Source organism: Corvus hawaiiensis, chromosome 6 (assembly GCF_020740725.1).
Source record: "Corvus hawaiiensis isolate bCorHaw1 chromosome 6, bCorHaw1.pri.cur, whole genome shotgun sequence".
NCBI lineage: Eukaryota > Metazoa > Chordata > Aves > Passeriformes > Corvidae > Corvus > Corvus hawaiiensis.
The window spans coordinates 32,993,141-33,018,194 of NC_063218.1; the positions used below are offsets into that span (position 1 = coordinate 32,993,141).

The 25,054-nt window shown below is 37.2% G+C and overlaps 1 long non-coding RNA gene across 1 annotated transcript in view; it reads right to left on the minus strand.

Annotated features, from left to right (window-relative positions):
* LOC125326862 overlaps positions 1 to 14,990 on the minus strand; it is a 71,388-nt gene extending 56,398 nt beyond the window's left edge. The window contains exon 1 of the long non-coding RNA XR_007204042.1: positions 14,713 to 14,990. This is a non-coding gene — a long non-coding RNA (uncharacterized LOC125326862). The remainder of the gene's footprint in view (positions 1 to 14,712) is intronic.
* Positions 14,991 to 25,054: the final 10,064 nt, after the last annotated feature.

Consider the following 25,054-nt stretch of genomic DNA (forward strand, 5'->3'; position numbering starts at 1 on the left):
CTGATAATGGAATAAAATAATAAAGGGCTCCTGGAACGCCTGTCTGGGCTCCCCATCCCGTTTGCTCGCCGAAAACGCCAACACAGCCCTTTAGGAAAAAAACCCAATTAATTTATAAGCCTTTGCCACAGTCTGAACTTACAGAGGATGTGACAACTACTTGTGAGGTTTTCTCTGTTGAATTATTTAATGAGCTCACATTTCCTTGCTTAATACCCTGTAGTTCTAGGCTAACTCTGTCTTGTTGCCATCTAATTTAGGCATGTACAGAAACCATTACACAGCAAATATATTTATCTAGACGGAGAATAAAATAGATAGGGTCTATCACATTTTTTTAAAATCTCAGGTATAAATCTGGGAAGATTTGATATCTCATAGAAATGAGATATCGTAATTACGAAATTAATGTCTACCAGTTTGATTGCACTTGTAAATGGCAAATTGCAGACTGTGGCACAAAGAGAGAACAGCTAGGGTAAATTAATAAGTTTTAAATCATTTTTACAATACCTGATGCTTAAAGAACTCTACAACACAGTATCATGAGAAAAAGAGAAAGGTTAAGGACCATGAGAAATTAAAAAATGGATTTTGCCTTGCACGTATGGCACAACCTTCTGTAAAACAATTAGCAAGGGAGCAGCAAATATCTTGTAGGATTGCTACTTGTATACTGACAGGGATAGATACATTTTAAAAATGCATGACTCTATTAGTCTTTTTGTTCCAATTTCCAAAAACATACTCAGGTTTGGAGTACCAAACAGAATGATAGCTCAGTGTCAGGAATTTTGCAACAATAAATTCCCTAGGTAAAATAGCCTAAGGTGAAGCAAAGTACTTCAAATTAATTATTTTGCCCTAAAAGAGACATGCAAAACTCAGCAATGTTAGAATTTCAGTTTGCTTAGTGTAATGAAAATTGACAAATAACAGTGTGACCATAATAAAAATTATTTAATATCATGACCTAGTTAACATTTATTTTTTCCAAAGTTCCAAGAATAAAAAAATAATAATTTCAATAACAGCACAAAGAAGTAACTCTCTTTCAAAATATACCATCAATCCAAGCAAACACAGTGAAAAAAGGCTATGATGTTATAGAAATCTGCACTGATGGGAGAATGCCCCTCAAAAATTGTTAGTTCAGCACAGCGGAGTGCAGAGGCAGCACAGTGTGAGGATATTCATTGGTCTACAAACAAGAAAAGTAGATGTAAAATACTCTAAAAATGTCATACTGCATAGGAGGTAGAGCAACGGGAAGAGATGGAGGAAAATGAGCTAGGAGGAAAGTTCTTAATAGACAGAAATTAAAATAATGAGAGGTTTTGCTCACATTTCTTACAAAGATCACTCTGAAAAGCAATGTAAATAACAGTCAAATCAAACACACACAAATTTTAAAGAAACAAAATCAGAAAGATAAATATTTAATATAGACCACAGCACATAGGATAGGTTGACTTCTCTTTAATTGCTGCAGGGTAAGCACTTAGACCTCCAGTTTCAGGCCTCAATAAAGTGTGGACCTCACATAACCTGAGAGAAGGCCCAAAGGGCCTGACTTTCCAGAGCTGAGGATTTATCCTCCCAATGAAAATTAGTAGGGGAAGGATGAGTTTAATTCCTTCCTAATAAAGTCCTGTCTTTATCACATAGAGTGACTAGTTAAAATGGGTTAAAAGGTTAAAATTCTGTAAATTAATTAGGTGTATTAAATATTAAAAACTGTAAAACACACATACTAATAAAAATATTATTAAAGATAAGCCCTTCTGTGGTATTTGTATATGAAAACAAACATGCACTTAAGAGCAAAGTGCCCTCAAGAGATTTAAGGAATATCAATAAAAAATAACGGATTAAACCCTAAAGATCCTATTCAGTTTTTCCTGAGCAAAAACTTTGAGCAGTTTTAATTACAAAAGTCTGTAAAATCCAACAGAGGTTTTAAGTAATAAGATTAAGTCCTGGCACTAGAGTGAAGCAGTATTTGACAAAGTTTTTGTTTCAGAACAAGATGGAGTCCAAAAAGTGGAAACAGAAAAGATTTTCTACGTTGTTCAAAGTTGCTTTTCAATTTTCAGATTTGCTCTCCTTTAGTAAGGACATAGAGTTGCCTGAATTTTACCGATGGAAAACTGAGGTTTATGAAGGAAAAACAAAACAGACAAAAAAATCTCCACAGTTGTCTAACACTAGTTAGGTATTAAAAACTCAGGCTGGCATGTAAATAACATTAAAATCTGGCTCTACATGACTTACTGCTAAATGGCTGTGAACCTTGCATGCACAGGACCATGCTTACTTCCATGGCCTCATCTCTGAGAAGAACAAAGAAGCGCCACCATGTAGTGACAGATAAAGAGCAGACTTAGCCTTTCTCTGGTTCGGTTTTTTTTTACAAGCAACTGCAACATGGAGAACCTGGAGTGTTCCTCCTCTTCTTTTATGCACATCAGTATAGAAGATTTCCTGATGATTCCAGGGCTGGACTGTTAGATAGATAACCATTGAAGTAGCCAAACTAAGGCACGAATAGTTATGCTGCAAAAAGATCACGCATTAATGCTCTTGAAATCCACATGATACTGAGAACTTCTGAGAACATCACTTTGTTCTTCAGCAAAACAAGTGGCTTTAAAATTTGCAATGAATTTGTTAAGGAAAGATTTCAACCTTTCTCATGTTCAACATTTTTGGATTATAAGCCCACAGTGCATCCTTGCAGCAAAGAATGCAAACAGCCTCCTGGGCTACAGTAGGAACAGCATCTCCAGCAGTCTGAGGGAAGACATCCTTCCCCTCTAAGCAGCATTGGTGAGACCACATCAGGTGTGCTGAATCCAGTAAAGAGGGACACGAAGCAAGTACGCTGCAGAATTTCACTTGAGGTATGTTGCATGATCGTGTTAGTGCTGGCAAACTGTTCCAAACATGCAGCCTGAGCAGCTAATTTGTTTCCAAATGGCCAGCTTATTCCTGCTGGATGCAGCATCATACTCATGAGTGTTTGTATACGGACAAAGCTAATACTCAATGAAATCTTTGGGTCATAACCACAGTCAACTCTGCAGCGCACCTGTGGATAAAAAATAGCTTATATTGATGCAAGATTGTAATTCCACTATATGAGTGCTGGATACAATTATTCTGTTTTAAGATTATTTCACTCTTAAGAGAATTCTCACACCACAGTTTATGTAAGTTTTTGTGGTTCAGCTCTATAAATAGTTTGGAGAATATACCCAGGTAAAGAGAACTGACAAAAGCTAGGTTTAGCTAATACTGGACCCAAATTCTCCACATTGAATGGGTTAGTTTTGATCAATGAAGTCACCACCAGTACACACTAATTTTTTTCAGATATAAAAAGGCGTTATGCGATCTAGAGCACTTCAATTTTTTCCCGCCACAATTAAGATACTGTCCCGTTTTTTCTCCTTCATGAACTTCATGGGTTCTATGGAAAATTTCAATAAAATTGAACAGAATGTAATGCAATGTTGTAAGCATTTGGTGGCATATTGTCAAATTGAAGAATTGTGTAATTATAGAATAACGAAATGATGTAGGAAATTGCTTGTGAAGATGTTTGAAATATTTCATAATAGATATATACAAATAGGGAACTCATTAGCTTTTAGAATCACTGAAGCTAATTCTTATTCCTTCTGTTGATTGCATGTGAACTACTTCCCATTAATCACAACACCTTTACCCCAAAATATCAAAAGCTCTGAAAAATAAAGGTGAGACCTTAAGTGAAAAGCAAAGCCCTAACTTTTACGTCAAATTCTGTCTGCCTTGCGATACACTTGTGTACTTTTGACCAGCGTGAACCAAGCAAAGTTGCTCTGATTGAATCAAACTTAGCTCGGACTTACTTAGCTTTTGTTACTTTTGGTCGGACCCCATAACACTTTTTAAATTTTTAGAGTTTATTTTTATTTGAAGAAAAAGCAAACTATTTTTTATGTCGTCTAGACAATATTGTGTGTAACTAAAAGCCTTTGCAGAATAATTCCAGATGTTGGGGATATATCCTGAAATTGCCTTTGTGTATAATTTCTTACATTTGCCTTTTAGCTGGAATTGAGACAGAGGAAATGAAGATAAAGCAGATTTATGTAGCAATTCCCAAGATGTTTAAGCATTCTCTCACCTACTGCACAGAACTGAAAAAAATAAGCTCAACTGACCAGGAAGATTTGCCAAGTGAAAAGACAAAAAGGAAGCTTTGTGCAATTTTCTAAATTAAAAAAATCAGAGCCACATAGCTTAGTTTCAGTACTTTGCAGAACCACCAGGTTGCTGCAGCCTGGTGTGTTTCAAAGTGTTTATATGAGGAGATTGCATTGATTTAATCTCAGATTTGGTATGATTTGAGGGTTAAGAAGATGTTTGGCTCTGAGAAATAAACACACTTAATACCACCTACTAAGTATGGTTTCACTTTCACAGGACTGCCAGCTTTTGCAGCATGAAGGCTCTGAGCAGAGCATTGACATTTTCAATGCTGCTCTGAGTGGCAGCTTTGAAAAACTTGCAGCTATCTCAACAGGTGTCCTGCAGACCTGGCCAGGGACAAGCCAACAGAGATAATATGGTCATGGAAATATACTCCAAAACAATGTACTACAAGAACTGAATTAACACAGGTTTAGGAATTCTAGGTCCAGGAAGACTCACACCCAGCCACATAAGGGGTTATGTATAGCATGGTCTATTTTCAACTCTGCAAGTTCATGGATCCTTATGAAAATACATCTTTCTGGTTTTGTCAAAACTTTATTGTTTAACAAAAATAGAATACTTAGGGTGGAATATCAGAGCAGTTGGATAGAAATAGTAGGTGAGGGGAAAATAATCTTTAACATTACAATATCACAGACATCAAACCACTTGCACTCAGTTTAAAAGAACAGCTTGTTAATTTTCATCTTTAAAATCATCAGTATTAGATGATGGAGGCTCTGGACTCTGGAGTTCCCAAGCTCTGATGAACTTAGGGTATAATAAACAGAAACTCGTGATGAAGCCTCGGCTCTACTGATTGGACTAAATCAGTGGTAGAGGACCATGATGATACCACTAACAACAACTTAAAGATCTTCTTGTCACTCCAAATTATGGTCTCTTTATAGTGGTTTTAAAAAGACTCACCCGCAAATAACTATTTCCTAGCTGTCTGCTTAGAAAAATAGATTTTTTTTTAATTGGGTTAAATCTCCATTTCTGTCCATAATTCCAGTTGTTCTCTGCAATGCTGGCATTACAGGTGAAATCAGGTCATTCCTCTTTAATATAAGTAACTTATACATGGATAAAAGTACCAAATTTTAGATTCCTGCTTAGGGACTAGGTTTGTCATAATCCCCTCGTAATTTAAAATCCTAGCTAACAATGAAAACAGTAAACAGAAAAGAACCAATACCTAAAGGATTCTTGTATAAAAGACAAGCAATAAGAACTACTGTGAAGTAAAACACAGGGATACACATAAATAAATCATAAGGGTCCTTTTAAGAATACACTCCATTCAAAAATGTTGCATTTTCTGACCTAGAAATAGCTCTGTAGATATATTTCTTTTCAAAGCAAAGACGACCCACCCTCCTGAAAAGTTGGATTAGGCTCTTAATCAGGAGCTCAGAGACACATTAAAAATACCAGTGTGAGTTGGTTTAAAAAAAATAAAAAGTATTTTTTATTGTGAAATGTTCCTTTGGACTTATAAAAGGAAAATGCTTTTTTTTTCTTCTAACAGAATAAGCCCCAGACATTTGGAAAGTATCTGCTCTTAGTCACAGGCACAGGAGTCTGCAAAGTACCCCTTTATGCAATCAAAGACACTCACCATTCCAGTGTTATGTGCACGTCAGTACATCAGATGCACTATTTTGGTTGTTCCACAGGCACTCTCAGATCAGACACAGTCTTGGCAAACTTTGCAAATCATGCCTCAGCCTGACCCGACACTTCAGCCTCACAAAGCTGGAGCTCCTAAACACTCCCATGTCACTGAGCAGGGATCTCAGCACAGAGGCTCAAACACATCAAAGAATCCTTTGACTGCTGAGTTATGAGGAGACTCCCTTCGCCCGAGCAAAGGGTCCAGGGAGAGGGACAACATACTTGCTGTGTTAGCTTTAGAAGTTTAGCTGTTTGCAGAAGGGGTTATCTTGTATCCACACTCTCTGATCTAAGCTAATGTTTGTTTACAGAGACTGTAAAGCAGGAGAGCTGGAGAGCAGGAATGTTTCACAGCATTACTTGTGGTCTCCTTTATAAAGGGATCTTTGAGACAACCTTTAGGGGTGCAGAGGGAGAAGTCACCTGTAACAGCCACATCAGCAGATGCCTATTTCCAGGAAAAAGTCTAACTCCTTTTTCAGGGTCTGAGCAATCATTTGAGTTTATATTTTGATTTCGATGCTTTCATAGTAAGAAGAAAATAAACCATGAACTGTATTATAGCTCTTTTCAATCATTTTTACAGCTGGTGAGCCCAATAACCAGAATCAAATACTCTAAGCCATTTACTGGTTCAGTGACTTCCAACTAACTTTTTTTCTTGCTACTAATCACCCTAGGTGGTGTCTGGAATATTTTAGCCCACATACTCAGAGAAAAATGTCCCTCCAAAAGTCTTGATTAAGAAAATGGTAGTACTTAATTCAAATGTTACTGACATAATGACTTCTTGACTACAAAAAAGAAAACCCTCTGTCTGCATCATGATTTTCAATTTCTACTGCTGTAAAACATTTTAAATCTCTCCTTCCAAAATCTAAATTATATTTACCAGTAACATGGATGCACTTAAATTCTCTTGAACAATGCAAACTCCGTAAGTGTAAGACTCCTCAGGCTCATTTGGAGTGACCTTTGGATCTGTCTGAATTATATATAAAAACATATTTATTGTTCTATTACTGTTAGCACCCCTCACTGATAGAGAAACTAGAAAAATCTGTTAAAAAAATTCAATATCAAGAGTAGCCAGTCAAGAAGATTAGAGCAAATTGCCACTATAGTAACAGGTAACAAAAATATATTTGGTGTGGAGAGAAAGCACTTTTGTGACTCTAGACTGCTTTCAGTTTCTGAGGTATTTTTGGAATATACAGCAGTATGCACAGCCAATTCAGTTTGTCACCTGGGAAAGATAATTAGGAAATGCTGTTTGTCTTGATTTATTGGTGATTCTTTTACCTTGAAGTGCAGCCAGGAATACAGGCCCAGTCATGTACTGGATGCATTGGGGCACAAAGGAGAAAATGTATATGGTTGCTTAGCTTGCAACTGTATAAATCATACTGGAAAGCCCTCGAAACCAAGCAAGACTACCATTTTTGCAGGCACGTGTGTTTGAATCAGGGCTTGGGGCTATCCAATTCATAAACCAATCAACGCCATTTGTCCTTCAATTTTTTGTCTGCTCACAGTGGTTTAGTGGGCATATACTATGCTTCTCATAGTACACTGTATTATTCCATCAGACATAAACGTAAAAAAAGAACAAGGAGTCTCAGTATTGCTTTAGCTATAGTATAATTAGCTGCTAACTCTGTTCACCTATCTGAAATTTTTCCTTGTTAACTTCACTGGCTGGTTCATTAAATACTCCATGCACTTTTTTTTATTATTGTTTGAATTATTTAGATTAAATTTCTTTGTGTAATAAGAAAAATCCAGGTTACAGTCTGTTGCATGTACTGATAATGAAGCAAGGGTTCTTTACTTTTTAGTTTTCCATGTCACTGAACTTTGGGAAAGCACTCTTGTGTATAAAAAATATTGCTGAGAACATAATACTACCTGACCTACCTCGACGCTACTGAACCATTTCCAGAAACACAGAGGAAGAGAGTTTTTTAAAACTGGTAAGGAAACACTGCTTTAAATTTTATTCTACTTGGGCTAATTTTACAAAGAAGTTATGAAAACATTTCAATAAATTCCCTTTAAAAACCATTATCAGGAGCTTCTGTAATGTTCTTTCTCAAGGACTATGCAGGCGCCATGCCTGATTTGGGTATAACATCCCGGCAAGTCACTGAAAGGTTGAGAATACAGCCACGTCTAAGAACACTTAATACGCTGTGAGATCTGTTTGTACTTGAAGCAATGCTTTTGAGACAGGTCCAACTCTGAGAGCTGGAGACCACTGAGAGCACTGAGGTGTATGCCAGTATTTACAACAAAGAGCTGATGGGGGTGGAAATGGCCATCTCTGAAGACAGAGCTGAAGAGCTCCTCAGAACACCATCTCTGAAGCTGCAGTCCCTGATTTATACTGATCTCAGGTTCTCTGAATTGCTGTATACATTTAATTCATGGTTTTAATCAAACCTTATCCACAGAGAGTGTAAAATTAAATACAGTGCTCATTTTTTCATCAGATTTCAGATCCCAGCATTTTACAGGAAAAGAGAGAGAAGACAGCAAAAAAGCTGTTATGATTTCCTCTTGGCAATGTGCTTAGATTTTAATTATGCTATTAACATTTTTTAACACAGTTGTTTGGAAAGCTGGCTAGTATAATGTGAAGTCAGTGGAGCTATTGCAGTTTACACCACTAACTCTAAATTTCATCATCTGTGGAGAATTTTTTTCATTTGTTCCCTGCTGTCAGACATAATTTAACACAATAATTTTGATGTACATTCAGCTTTGCGCACATTCCTTTGTTTTGCAGGGATTTTTTCCGCTGCTGTCAGTAATCGACAATATTGACGTATTCCTCTATCTGACTCATCACTTTGGAGTCTGAATAGCTTCTCTGCCGGATGTCCTGGTGGTTCCATGGCCTCCGTTTCAACATACGGGGTAGACCTCCTTTTACTGGAACCTTTGGCTTTCTCAAAGCACTATCCCTTCTCCTAATCTGAGAGTCATACCAGGGGCCCCAGGAGTTCCCAAAGCTAAAGGCTGTTCAGAGAAGAATTCTAGTAGAAGTAAACTTCAGCTAAGAAACAGGAAGACAGTCCAGTAACTGATGTTGAGATGAGAGAAGGCACAGAAACATTAGGTAACAGGTTTCCACAAGATCGCAGACCATCCTCCTACAACTTGCTGCAGCTGGTTCTAACAGTCTGGCTAAACTCTGCTCTGCATAATAATCACCTCCTTGGCAAGAGTAGGTGCATTCAGATTGCTGCACCTATTGGTTTTCTGGGTGAAAATCAACCTCTCCCATGCTCCCCTATTCACCAAGGTTATTTTAGCTTGCATCAGTTTGTATATGTGGAGAGCCAGGTCAAAGAGCTTAGAAAGCATACTGGAAAGGTAACATAGGCTGGGTCACCTCAGCTTAAGCTGAGTAGCCGCAACTTCTGCCAGAGTTTGGGGAATTACATTAGACATGTACTCCACAACGATTTTTTTCATTGCTAAAAGGATTCACAGGGGATTAAGAAAATTACGTTTAAGAATTTCAGCAAACAACGAGAAAAAAATGGGCAAATGCCTAAATTCATGCTCTTCAGAAACAATTTATCATTCTTGAACCATGATTTATGCACAACTTTGGGATCTAGAATGGAAAGTTTATAGGATAGTCTTAATTTTAGCATGCTTTGTGATGCCTTTCTTTCATTAACAGAATCCATGCCAGTCTCAATGCAGCATTCTGAATAAATAGTAAGCTAACAAGACAGTTAACTAGTGTCCTGTTCATCAAGCCACTCCTTAATTCAAACACCAGTCTTTACACTAGGAAGATATTTAGTTCATTTTCTCAAGTGCAGAGTAGAACTTTTACAAAAAGTGTTGAATACCAAGGTGACATGGATGTTTCCAAAACATTTATTCACAAAGGAAATAAAAAGGTTGTTCTCCTAAGACAAAAGCTTTCCATTTGTGGGTTAAAAAAAATAAGCACAATGTATCCTTGAGAAAATTATTTCCTGAAAAATCCTTATACAATGTCAGAAGACATTTAATTCTGCCTCGGTATGTCTGATTGAGCCAAGATACATCTGATTTTTGGGGAAAAAAGAGAATCATATTTAAAGTACTTCTGTTATATATTGCCCACTCAAAAGCAGATGAGCACAATATTCTGCAATATTTACTGAAGAACTGTAATTTATATTTTCAGACAGTCTTTAGATCTCATATGACCTACATCTAGATTTGTTCTCAAGTTCTTCCCTAGACACATGAAGAACCTAAATCCCTATTGACTCAATTTTGTCTATCCATAACTACAAAGTAAGATGACAATTATGAGTGAATTCTACTACATCAGTAGCCTTGCAGAATCATACTTGCAAGATTATGGCCTAGAAAACCTAAACATGTAAGGAAGGCATTTTCTTATATTTCACTCTCCTTGTGAAATATCTTACTCCTTACCCCATTCTATGACTGGCACAAGTAAGTGGGTATGAATTATTCCTTACTTTGGCTGTTCCATGCTTAGTGTTAGCTCACTCTGTCTCAAGAGCGAGCCAGATGTCTTTAATCAGCTCTTTTTAGCCTTCTGTTTACAGCTCTCTGAAAACATCTTTTTTTTTTCCCTCAGTATGACACTATGTACTCTGTAGCCACAATTCAGGGGTTTTGTCAAATCCACATTAAAAGTCATCTACAGTATTGCTGGTATCAGAAATTTAAAAGAAAGTCTTAATTAAATTTATAAATGCATACTCTGTATATATTTTGCAAGGTATCACAAGACCTCTGTGTTAATTTGTACTTTTATCTCCTTCATACTATTAGTGTCTTCCTTTTTCAGCTCTTTCTTAGTGCTGTTTTTATCTTTTTACTGAGATGATCAACAACAGCTCCTCTATGGGGAATTCTAAGGTAGAACTGGGTTGTGAGCTGTAAAACCTGCCTGCAGAGGCACATGGCAGCACAAAAGAGCACGTGGTGGCACACGGAGGCTTGTCTCCAGCAGACCCTGGGGGGAGGAGGTGTCACACGCAGACCCCTATGGAGAGGAGCCTGCGGGGAGCTGACGAACGGGCGAACAGCGAGTGACCATCCCATAGAAGGACACTGAGAAAGTGTGTTGCTGATGTGGCAACACGGGATAGGTCACGCCATGTAAGGAGATGCTGTGCCTTAGAAAGGCGTATAAAACCAGCTCATTCCTTTGAATAAACAATTCAAATTCCCTGCTGGTCTGTGTCCGTGATTCAATCGCCGACAGTCCTCAGAAAGGAGAACTGAAGACTCAGAGGGCTTTACACAAGTCATGGGAACCTACTGCTGCTATTAGTTCATTAGTTCAATGAAAAAACTTTGAGTCTCATTTTTTCAGCACACAGGGATAAGGCCCTCCAGAAAACTTAACTTTGCTGCATTTCTTGGGCATGTGCTCCTTTTTTCCTCTGCAGTATCTGGACCAAATTTCCTGTATTTTGCCCTCAGTAGCTGAGGGTGAAAGCACTCCAGACAGTCTAGCTGATAGTAACAAGAGTTTCTCAGAAATGGTTTTGGTTTTATACGGGAGAGCAGCCAAGAATTGCTTCTCCAATTTGTCTCTAAAGGGTGACATTCATGCTGTAACGTTGAAGCACAATTAAGTCACAAGCACTATTAAACCTCCTAAAGAAGCTGTTAACATACAGTTAAAAATAAGAAACGTATGTAGAAACCCCTTTTTTTCCCCAGAAAAACATATTTTGCAGGCAGTAGAAAAGCAAGCCTCCTTAAGGTACCACTCAAGCTATTAGTATGACAAGCTATTGCTAATATCCTACTGGACCAGGCCCTTTTCAGTGCCAGTGCAAGTCAAAAAAGACCTTCTCTAGGGGAAAGCAATCTAAAGTCTATGTTACCCATGGAGGCTGTCAAGAATGCCAGAGGAAATGTTGGTATTTAGTATTGTAGACTCTGATGCTCAAAGTGTGGACAGAGATTATCAGAGTAACCATTTCAGGCTGAATTCAGGTCATTTCAGCAACTCGTTTAACTCAGTCAACATCTCCCCACCACCAAAAAAGTAAATGGAGTACACTGTAAGGAACACTTCCAGAATCTTAAAGATTGTATTCATGTACAAAACTGTGTTCAACATCTGGGGATTCCAAGTCAAAAGCCTTTCCATATCTTCTGCATTGTGCAATGTTTGTTTAAAGTCCATTAGTTCAAAGTTTAACATGTGTCAGTAGTGTTAACCAAGTGATCATTCAGAAGGGAATATCCATACTACTATTTAATCTATGTTGATAGCTTCTTGAAATGGTTCAAACCAATCTCAATGAAAGGGGTTTTGCAGTTTTTGTTCAAAGAACAGAATGTACTGGGTAGATCATCAAGTTCTGGTGTGTCACCCACCCTCCACACAAGCCTTAGCCAAAAATAGGGAATAGCTTACAAAGGCATGAGGTTTCTGAATGACAGCATTACTGAAATATGCATACCCTTTTTTTACATCACAAAAAACCCCAACTAAAATATAGCGTATTAGATCAAGTCAAGCAAGGTCACAGCAGCAGCAAAACACTCAGTTATTAGCTTACATTTAGTCTGAGAAAACAATTTCTTCTAGGCCAAGCCTCTTATGAAACCTGAGCCTGCAAGATTTTGTATGTACACTTTTATCTGAATATACTATAACTCTTTTGCTCTTAACACTTAATTTTTAGACACTTCAACTTTTCTCAGCAAAGGAGAAAAGTTTATTGCTAAAGTAAATTTAAGCCTTCTAACAGCAGTTAAGCAAACTCACACACTAAACAAAGCTCTTGCAGCATGAAGGATAATTTATAGGAACAAGGATTCATCCAGTGTTAGGCAGGTCAGCCACAAGTACCGACGAAGCTCCTCATTTTATGAGACTAATTTATGCTCTGTGTTCCCCAGACTTCTGGGAAGCTCCGTGTGACATTATGTAACACTGCCAAAATCATGAAAATTCCAAGGAAAGTGGCACTGCTAACTTGTGAACTCCAGCTATGAACACGCAGTTGTTCTGGGAATGGGATACTCCTAGATACAACCAGATTCCAAATAACTGGGATACCACAGCTGGCCCAGATTTTAACAGTTTTTCTGTCATTGAAGTATCACAATTCTATCTAGTGCAGAAGTGTTTACTTTGGCAAAATGAAATAAAGATTAGCAAATGCAGCAAAACAGGAGATGGACCTGGATGTAGATGCAACATGATGGAAGGTAGAAAAAAGTTGGTGTGGGGAAATGCGAGGTGGAGACAACCTTAGTGTTACACATCCCAAGGAAGCTGACTTCAGGCTTCCCTAAACACAAATGCACTCGAAGAGCCAGGATTGAATGGCTCCCTCCTACTCCAAGTAGGATCAGAAAGTTGATCCAAGTTCCACAGCTAGGCTTTAATATACACCATTCCATGCATGATCCACATAAAAAGACTCAGGACAGGCTTATCCACAGGCTAACAAAGTTGAGACATGACTCAGTTCCCATGAAGGTTTTCCCATTAAGGATGGTCATTCAAGAATCCAAGACATGCACAACATTAGTAAGATGCCCTTACTGTTAAAAAGTTACAAGCAAAGGGCAGATCAGTTGTGTGAATCCTACAGATTGAGAGAAAGAAGTAAAAACTTTATGGAGTACCCTAAAACTATTTCTGGGAATGGGAGAACACTGAAATGAGTATAGCTGTTTATTTATTGTCATGGACATTGTTACAGAACATTGGCATCTGTAAACCAAGTATTGGGTAATTACAGATCTCATGCCCAGCCCTCCTCTTAGTACATCCACTATAGAGGGGAAAAGAATGCAGAGCATCACAAATTTTAAAAGCTTTGCTGTTAGTCAATTTCTTAGTCAAAACCAAGCATTGAAGAAGAGAGAACCTAAACAGCCATTAAAACAGAGAAAGCTTAAAAAAAAACATAAAAGGAACAATTTATATTCTGCATCAGTAGAGAAGAAGAAGTAAGAAGCACAATTCAAACGTAAGCAAGGAACTGATAAAGGGTAGTCTTATTTTCTGTTCTCCTTATGGTAACAACTTTTGAGCTTCCAATACAGAAAAGATATACACTGGCAGCAGAGCCACTAGGATGGCCAAGGGCTGGAGCACTTGTCCTGTGAGGAAATGCCTGTGAGGGAGTGAGGCTTGTTCAGCCTGTGGAAGAGACAGATTTGAGGGAGACCTAACAGTACCATGCCAGTACCTGGATGGGGGAGACAGGTATTAGGAAGACAAAGCCTGTCTCTTCATAGTGACACATGAAGGAAGGACAAAAGACAAGAAGCATCATTTGAAGTAAGAGAGGTCCTAACTGGCTAAAAGGAAGATCATCTTTACCATGAGGAAAATTGGGCAGATGAAGCAGGTTGCCCAGATAGTTTGTGTCCTCTTCAGCCTCAGGTATATTCAAGATGAAAGCTTAAATAAAGCTCTTGGGCTACTTGGTTACTGACCCCATAGTCAACTCTGCTTTGAGCAAGACATTGGACTAGAGACAACCTGTGACCCTCTCCAACCTGAAATTTCCTACACATTCTTGCAACACCAAGCTACATTATTATGCATTTTCAGTATACTGTGTGTGATTAAGCCTTGAACCTCTATACACAACACAGATACCCATGTTAGAGAAGCAAATTCTAAATTTAAACAAACATCTAAAAATAATTAGTATTCTTACATTATTCAAATATTTTATATTACTATCATATTTCTGTAATATCTACTGCCCCCCTGCTTTTATATAAGGACTCTTTCTAAATCTACATAGTACCTACCTCTTATATTGCTACTCAGTCTGGATTCAAACAGTCCCTCTAAATCCTCCAACAGACTGAAACTTCTTTCCATGAAAAAACCAAAACAGTCTCCATTCTTTTTTGAGGCTTTGCCTATCAAAATGCTGTTGAGTACATGGATGGAACTCAGGCTGCAAAAATTTGAAACTGAGTCAAATTTCCCCTTAGACCTATGACATCAGCTGATTTCAGATACTAATGTAGGATAAGTTAAATACATTAGACAAGCAGCACAGGAGACTTTTTAATCTCCCATTAGCTTCCCTTCACATCAGAATCTCCCTTCCCAGATCTCTTCGGAATAAATAAATTAATTAGCAAGCTATTTGCCCTCAGAAACAAATTAGTAGCAAATGGTAGCAAAAAGAGAGAATGGCCAAAGCTTCAGCTTTAGATGGAGCATTCAAAATTCTCTGAAGAAAACAGGAGAAAGGGTAAATGGTCCTCTAGACAAGTTGTCTAACTCCCACACCGGACTGCAACTTCCTTCAGTTCATTTCCTCCCATCCACCCACACACAAAGCAGTTTTGGTTTGTAGAGGCCTTGATATGAAATAAGCATAAAGTTTACTTGCATTTCAGGTCAAATCTCACTGCTAAAAAAAGGGAAGAAAATAAAAAGGAAAAAATAAAAAAGTAGTTGCTGGTTGAGGTTCACATCTCTAAAAATAAGGAGGACATAAACAGATTACATTCCTTTTGCAGACTGGGATGCAAACAAGAAACCACAAGTTTAAAGATAATGATTTGATAGGAGGATTAATTGGACAGCTTTGAGAAAGGAAATATAAAAAACCCTCTAATATTAACAACGAAATCTTCTTCTTTTTTTCAGATTACCTGTGACGGCTTTTTGCTTTCCTGAAGTTCCACAAAACAGAGCAACTGGCCAGATGCTACAAAACAGATTAAGCAGCTAGGTGCTATGTGTCCATTATGGTTGTTAATTTTGCAAGGAACAGACAAGGGAGGAAGGCTTCTCAACTCCATTACTGTAATCATTTCCATTTAATGTCAGAGGCATAATGTGACCTTGACTATAAAAGCAAAGTTACCATCTGAAATGAAGGAGAAACACCAGCTAAGGCTCCAGTCAAGCAGTACTGAAGCTATCTATTTTTGGAAAATTAGTTACATAGTATTCAGTTCTGAAGTTTCTGTAGGGTTTGTCAAAATCATATCCACCTCACAGTAGTTGAACATTTGATCCTGCAAACACAGTCACAATGGGACCACTCAAACTGAAAATTAGCATAGGTTTTTAAAATATAGCCTGGAGTGAGTAAGTCAACTGCTGTGCTGTGTACAATATGTAAAATAGGGAAAAAAATAGCAATCTACCTGATATGGATTGTTGGACAGCAATCTTACATCTGTAACATCAAGGAAAGCCAAACAACTACTGACATATTTGGCTCTATATCCACCAGAGCTGGCTGCTGTTCTTACTTGAGAGTGCTGGAGTTCCTCTTAGATTGATTATTTGAGGAAGATTTTTGTAGCACTTGGCTACTCCAAAAATTTACTGCATACTAAGTACTTAGTAAACAGAAGCCATAGATTATTTATTTGATAAGTGCTCTGACAACTGATTAAATCCAACATAAATTATTATCTACAATGACATGTTTCCTTTCATCTCTTCTTTTGTAGGAAAATTTACAAGAAATGTCCTTACTTGTCTAGATAGTGAATGACAGTATAGACAGATATAGCTGAAGAACATTGTGCATAATCTGGCAGACAATCACTAAAGGCAATGAAATAATGACAGCTTATATTCTCTATCTGGCTGTCTTGAGTCACAAGGACAATTGTTTAAGCTATTTAAAATAGATGTTCTTAGACTGCAATTGATTTATTTGACAGCAGAAGTACTCTGCCTACCCACAAGACTCCAGGTACCTTCTGCACAAATACTACTCAAAATTTGTATTAATCCATATTAAAAATTTTGACAAAGTGCTTGTTTTTATGGGTTAGTAAGATTATCAAATTTGGAAGACACTTATTCTAAGACATTTAACTCCTTTCAAGGTATGAATGCAATTTCATTACTGAAAGAAGCACCCTTTAAATAATCTGCCAAACTAATAGAGTTTTGTCAAAAGAGTCAGCTCTTCAATGCAATCAGGACAATCTCATATTTACCCAAAAAGGGAGAAAGAAAGCAGGAAAACAGGAAAACAGAAAGACTTAAAAGCGATGCAGTAGGCTTGTTCTTTGCTGCCTGAGATAACTAAATGTTTATTAAAGATCATGCCAATTGTGACAATTTTTACTTCAGCTGTGCTTTGTGACAATACTGCAAGTATATAAAATCAAATCAATAAATAATTAAGTAAAGCCCCTTCTAATGTAGAAGAGGAGAGCTCCTTCCACAGATTTACAGTGGTATTTACTCTTCATATGATCTGTATGATGTGACAACATTCAGAGGAATCCAGTTCTGAAACACTTTTGCTAATGTATCATTTAATGTTTTCTGAAGGAAAATCAAAAGTTACAGGAAACCCAAAAGTAATGGAAAGGAGTGGAATTAAATGTTTTTCTTCCCCTATTTTAAGTCACTTACGGAGGTTTCTTATAAAAATATGTATTTTAAATAATTGCTAGATCTATATTTTAGTCATTGCTGTAGAGCATGGAGACAATACAAGGGAAATTCTAGGAATACAATAAAGCAATACTAGACTAGTAGATGTGAAAATGACTAGTAGATGTGAAAAAGATTAATCTTAGCATACCAGAAGCTGGAAGGTCATTGGGGCTGGGTGGGAAAGGGGAGGAAGTTGAGGGTATCATGGAAAAACAGTCTTGTGGCCAGAATTGAAGGTGACCTTGGACTTCTCCCATCTACAGGATGCAATGCAACAGAAAGTATGAAGAACATTCAACTAGAAAACAGTTTATTGCATTAACTGACTGATTTTCCAGTATAACATGACTCTGTAAGAAATAACAAACTGCATTTTTGGCTGCTGTCACACTGCACCAGCAATACATTTAGTATTGCCCAAATATGTATCAAGCATATGCCAAATAGTTGGGTTTGCTTTCCAAAATGAGAAGACAGCAAAATTTTCTCCAGACAATTTTTAGACATTTGCTACCATGGAATTTGGAGAGACAAACTCTCTTGATCAAGTTAAAATCTTCTCTTAAATATGCATTTAGGTCATCAGACTGATGGAAGGTTAAAGGGAAACATGCCTTGTCATTTCTTCTAAATACAAAATTCAGTACAGCAAAAACATGTCTTTCTGCTTTCCTCAGATACCTAAATCTTCCTTCTTCCTGTTTAATGCATTTCAAACATCAATTTCACAATATTCATGAGCCTATAAAAAAAAAAAAGACCACAGCGGTTTCCTGCGAGTCCAACATTTTTATCAGTTTTTTAAGCCCCCTCAGATAGTAGGCAACATATATCCTCACTCTCAATGTGGTTTTAGTAACAATCCTGGCAAAATGAAAACTTTTCCCTCACATTGCAAAATGAGAAACACTTTAACTAAACACAACCCAGGCCTGTTGCCACCACAGCAAATACAACTTTCATTACTTTTCAAAAGACTAGACTCTTTCGCAAGAATAGTACTCACATCACCTTTAGTCAAAGCCCTTAGCACAAGAATTAAACTGAAACACAAAAATCAAGCTCATAGAAGAGAAAAAGAATGAAAAAACAGAGTTAGGATTGAAGTTCCAGAATCCTTTTTTTAGAGTAAAATTTTCCCCTAAAGTCTCACCAAATAATCCATTCCACCAAAATTTTTGTAAAGGCACATGAGAGAACATTTGACACACTCTCATATGGTGAGACGTGTGAGACATCTTTAAAATGTTTGGTCTGCTTATCCTGCTTTGTCATTCTTCCTAGACTCCCTTGGCCTTCTCGCTATCTGTCTGACAAAGCTCTGTGCCACACCATCTGCGTGCCAGATTCCTCTGACCGCGATGAACCACAAGCAGGGAAAGACTGCAAGTTCTTCAGTGAGTGTGCTAAGGCACTGTTCTTCTAATTACCTTCTTTAATGAGTTGCTTATGGATTTTTTTTTTTTTTGGAAACAAAACAATGAAGTCATAATGTCGTTCACACAAAGATTAAAGAACATTTCACTTCTGGGAAACCGCTATTTTACTCTTTTATTGGGCAAGAAAAAAGGAGGAGTTGGATACTGAAAAGAGCTTGACCTATTTATCACATCCTCAGTTTCTACAGGTCACAGACAAAAGAATGAGTGGCTTTATCCATCCCCTCCCTGGTTCAAAAAGGCTAATTTCCTATGTGGTTTAAAAAAAGGCTTTTCTGTATAGTAAAAACCCTTCAAGAATTTTGGCATTTGTCAATTCCTTCAGAATTTTTTCAGTAAATCTAATAGACAACTAATCAACAGACTAAAACGAGACATGCAAAGGCAAGAATTGCCATTTGAAAGCACCGCTCACCTCAGATGTTATTACAGCCATCTGTCATGATGTCAAGCCAAAGAAGGTTGGTACAGTTAGTGGAGGAAGAAGCTACCAATAACCAAGCTGTGTGCTGGAAGCCAGAATGCAAGGTACTTCCAAGCAGGGAACTGAACACAGAATCTGTTACAGTATAAAGCAGAAGGTCTGTAGACATACCTGGCTGCAGAGCAGGTCAACCATTCTTAATACCCATATTACCACACAAGGTCTTTCTGAAGTTCAAAATCCAAACCACTAACTTCAAAAAGTCTCACAAATGCTTTTCATATGCAGGAAGATGATGATCCTGGAATCTTGTGTACACTGCTAGTAGTTAATCTCGCTAGAATACAAAAGGAACACTGCAGTCTACTCACTATATGAGCTGGAACTCAGCCATCCTGGAGCAAGGAGGCAGTGGAAGGAAAGGAATGGTTTTGAGAACATTAGTGTGAAAAGGGCTCTTTAGATGTATAAAAAACCCCAAAGTTACAAAAATAGCTTTGTTGTTTATACCCAAATTTTTATGTTATTGTCATTCACAGGTGAAGTCCAGGTCCTACAGACAATAGATTGATAGTTCATTCTATGATTCTGTGTGGTTCTATAATGATTGGGATATTCCCTTTCATAGCTACAGCCTTCAGTCACAAGACATTCATTGATGCCTAGTCTTGCATGAGGAATCCCAAATATACATCTATATATAACATGGATAAGTCACGGCATGATGCATTCTAAACATATGAGTCAACATATTCAACAGCTTAAGCCACGCATGGGGAAAGTTCTTCCTGTTCACTAATGACTAATATTAGTCAGTCCTACTAAGCAGAACCAAGGGAAACACATTTGTGACAATTCACTGTCTTGTCGTTTTATTTATTACGCAAAGGTTTCTTGAGTTCATGTTGTCTGCATATTACTTTAGCCTCGGGTACAGGATTTCTTGAGGTTTTGATTTTTGTTTCTTTAAAATCACAGCTGTAATAACCCAGTCCCTGGAATTCACTAGGTCATGTTATCATATCTATCAATTAAATAAAGCAAAAACCCTACTAAAGAAAGTTGCAAGCAAAAAGACCTCATTTACTACTCTTAAGCCATATTACAATAAACCACTATGAACCTTTCCATCAAACAACTCCACATTAGCAACATTATGCAAAAAACAAAGATACCTATTGAACAAATTAGCAGACTGTTCAACATGCTACTGTTCTGAAGAACAGAATAGGAATAGAGTACGAGAGGACAAAAGATAAATGCTGTCTGAAAATCATAATTTTCAGTAGAAAAGTAGCTCTTCGTCATATCACAACTATATGACAGAAGCATGTTTTGCTCAAATCAAGGTTGATATAAAGGGATATTTTAAAACTTTAAATAGTCTGTCAAAATTTTTACTGCTTAAGGTCACACTATATCCTGAGCTGCTGCACATTTATATACTAGAGGTCTTTGAAGTCATGTTCAATTAACCAACTGAATTATGTTTTTAGTATATTTGGTAAGATTTCTGTTTTAAGAGGGCAATTTCCCAGCAAAGTTGTATTGTAAAACATCCATGAGACTGTTAAACAATGCAGCTGTGCTACCCAGAGGATAATTTAACTTTTTTTAGTCACCAGTATTACTGTCATGCAATGGTAAACTTTAGGCTCTGTGTCAGAAAAGCAATTAAGCATGACTTTGATTAAATACACAATACCACCCAAAGTGATTCAAACAGGATAGGGCACTAGCTGGAGTATTGTGTTAATCAGGAGTGCTTTTCTGGGTCAGACCTCAACACAGAACAACATCCAAGTAACCACAGAAAGGGTTTCTTAGTCTTAGTACATGAACACTGTCAAACAGAGCTCCAGCCTCCTGGCCATACTCTTCCCATAGCAAGCAGCGGGTCACAACAGGAGCACATGCTCCAGTCTTCCCTGTACAAAGTCTGACTGTTTCCTCCAAGCTGCAGAACCAGATCATTCTCTCGCACTGAACCTATTGGGGAAAGACCAGCTTACAGGAGGCAATAGGAGCACCCGCCTTTTAATTTTTCAAACCAACAAGCAAGATTTCTGACCAGTTCATCTGTCAACACACTTATTCCTGTGACATTTGGGGTGACAAATGTGGTGGCCAAGAATTTACCGCAGTCTATTTCTACTGCTAGTACATTCATTTGGCTCCAACTAAAACACTTAAATCCAAAGGACTCCACAACTAATATTTTCTTCTGTTTTAAATGAACAATTGGTTGTTAATGAAAGGTTCTTGAAGACAAACACCGCAGAATTAAATCCTCTCTAGAGGCAGCATAGCAAGCCACAACTAAGATTTCCCCATGGCATCTTCTTGCATTTATCATCTCTAAGCAGACAGCTTTTGCCTCTGGGGTAAGAGCAGAGTTCAACAACTGCTTGGCCATCTCCTGATTCTTCTTTCTGCTCTCCTTCCTGATGCAAAGAGCAGCAATTACTTCCATCTGAGAACAGACTGAGAGCTAGGTCACCTGTTTAGTAGCTCAGCTTTAGGAAAAAAAATCTTTAAGATGGTCAGACTGCAGTAAGACAGGGTTTAACTAGTTCACTTGGAAAGCAACACAAAAGTGAAGGAAAAGGAAATGCAGCTGCTACTTACAAGCAGTCATCAAACCATTACAGTTGTACTTTTTTCTTGCCAGTTCCTTGGTCACTAACAATTTCTGATCCAGTACAAAGCTGTAAAATTGTATATACATGCATTAATCCACTAGGGAGATGTGCTGTTTAGGAGAACACTGACTTAAATAATCTTTTTAGGTTTTATTTTTGTTATTGCACTACTGATGATTTACAGATTTCACAGGAAGTCTTCTATCAGCCAACACATGACTGCACAACCAAAGAATCTCCATATTTCAGAGAAACGTGTAGGCCAATTGTTTGCTGGAAAATGTACAGATGTAATCTGGGAATGCTCAAAGATTCAGTGATAGGTTATTTTTCTTGTGATGTTTTTCTGCAGACACTCTGCTTCCACCGGATCTATGGCCTTATATGTAGAAACCCGGGCTGTAACTTCCTATGACGTGCAGCATGTTACCATACATGCTTTCCCCTTAACTCATCAAGTGTCCCAGGCTGCTACTCACTCTCAGATGTGAGCAGCCAAGGAATGTCACCATGCAGTACTACACTGATGCATTCCAGTGCTCAAGACGTCATCAAATTTTACCTACATAGGCTAACACTTCACTGTGTACTGTGGGCAAATATTACCATGGATATGGGCCAGGAGAAAGAATTTACTTTTTTTTTCCCTATTTTTGTCGTTGTTGTGGGTTTTGGGTTTTGTTTTTAAGAGCTATTTTTTTTAAATGTCTTAACTACATTTTTCAGTATTCTGTCCCAGAGTATGTGCCTCTGAATGATTCTTCTTGACTATGTTACACTTAAAATTATGACGCAAGGAAGCTTAAGACACTTCTATCAGGAAGATCAAATTACTTCAGAAGGAAACAAGTTATAAAAACTCTCAAAAATAAAAGCAAGACTTTGAAATCTGTAACAAAGAAAGTCTATAATATAGTATATAATTTTCACTCAGCTCATTATCATCATAAATGTAATATTTAATCATGTTCTGCTTTGATAAATATTAAGAAGATCATTCTAATAATATATTGCAGTGGTTTTCTCTTTCTATGCAATGTAGAAACAATCAACCCATGCTGAACATTCATCTACTATGCAATTGGTATCTACTTCAAAAGACAAAGAAATTAAATAAGTAACCTATACAAGACTTTATTACAGTATGATATCTCAGCTGTTCAGCGCAGCAGGAGTGAACAGTACTGAGAAATTACAGACTTTAAAACTGTGCAACTGCACTGGAATTCTGCTGTGCTAATTAAAATCATACTGGAAATCTGAACCTGTAAAAGAGATATTCACATGTGAGAAGCAAGGTATGACAAATCCCACAACAGAACACACACAAAAATAATTTCACCACTGGTTGCTCACATCATAAGTTTCTCAAATCAATACCAATTTTTTCCTGTCCCTACATGCTTCTTACCAGTTCTCCTTTTGTCTCCTAATTCCCTGTTTTCATTTCCAGACTACTATGTCCAGACTGCAGGTTCTATATAAATCATAGTGCAGGATACTGCAATTCTTGCGCTAATAGGGCAAGCGAACAATCTCTCACCATTTAGCTCTTTGACTTGTGTACCTTGTTAAATCACTGTTCCACAATCTGATTTTCTAATAATTGCTACGACTTCTACTGATTCTTTTATATCACATTAGCAAGATAAAGCAAACAACAGGTAAACTTTCATAGCACCTTTGTTATTTTAAAAAGAGCAAAGTACTGCAGCCTCCCAGGTGCTAAGAATGAACTGTGAAGGTTAATGAAGGTTTACAACAGCGTCATTAAGAAGATTAGAGGAAGACAGTCCCTCTGATCACAAACACGTGAAATAAGGAAGAAAATATAGCTTTGTTTTTTTCCTGCTTGTGAGGAAGGCACTAATCAATGCAATAACCCAACCTCTCTAGCTAATCCTCAGTTGTTTGTCAGATGCAATGAAGGAAAATTAAAGAAACTCAAAGTATCAAAACATATACAGTTTTACTGCACATGTGATTGTTGTTTGTTAGGTAATAATCATTATCAAGTAATAATAAACAGTTATCATTTATTGTCACAATTCTTTCCATCCCAAATGCCTCTCTTCCTGGTTGCATTTCAGAGATGAAAGAATCTCAGGGTGAAGGCTAGTTCAGCTTACCCCGTAACTTCACAGAGAGAGAAAACAGCTGTTGCAGATTTAACCTAATAATATGGCCACCACCATTTCACAGACTTCTGGCCTCATTATTTATAAGGATAGTATTAGTTTATTTGTTTTAAAAACCTACTACAAGAGTAGGAGATCAAGGAGAAGCCATTAATAAGGTATAAACTGTGTTTACTGAAGCTTCTGTAATTAAATAATATAAAGTTTTGCTCTCCAATTTAAACAGATATGAATACCATAATGTGAAAAAACCATGACTAAAAGTGAACTCAGAAACAAAAGGTAACAAATAAGCTGTGAAGTAGAAAAACCTGTAATTATTTAAAATGAATACTTGATTTCATTTTTTGCTCATCTCTAAGTCTGTCTGAACAACATTATGATTGTTGTTCATAACATTAGGAAAAGCATCATATCATCTTTTGCAAATGCTGTGTATTCAAGATAAATGTTAGAGTTTTGTTCAGTGCTAATGAGTGCAGTATTCTAACAGCAACGTGTCCACATTATTTGGACTCTCACTACAATCTTCAGATTCAAGTAGCAGCAAACCAAGGCCAAGACCTTCTTTGTCTTCAAATCTAGGATTTATTTCTGTGGCTGATTTCATAGAGGTAATTTTTAAGCAGGCCTCAAAAAAGCCAGTGATAAAAAGTCAATAATTTATAACAGTTTCAACTTATTTTTCACTGTTTTCATAACATAATCCAAGATCAAAGCTTTCCCTTTTCTTTTTTTTGTTAATTAGAAACTTTTAAAATAATGAAAATATCAATCATATTATGAAAAGTTTTTGGAGTTCATTTTTTAAAGACATACCTCCTTGGACCTTCAATTTTGATTAAAACCATTTTATTTCTAAAAGGTTTTACATATACCTATCTGTAAGTCACACTCAGCCACTGCAGATTGGCAGGTTATACAGCGGAGCTCTACCTAATCTTGTATTTTGACTTAAAGGGCTGCTAAGAAAAAAATAAAGGCAATTTGCACCAGAGGTAATTCTAGCTTGACAGACTGGAATTGACACAGCAAGGCTTCCTGACACTGCAAGTATTGGATTTTTGCAGTTTCTCCAC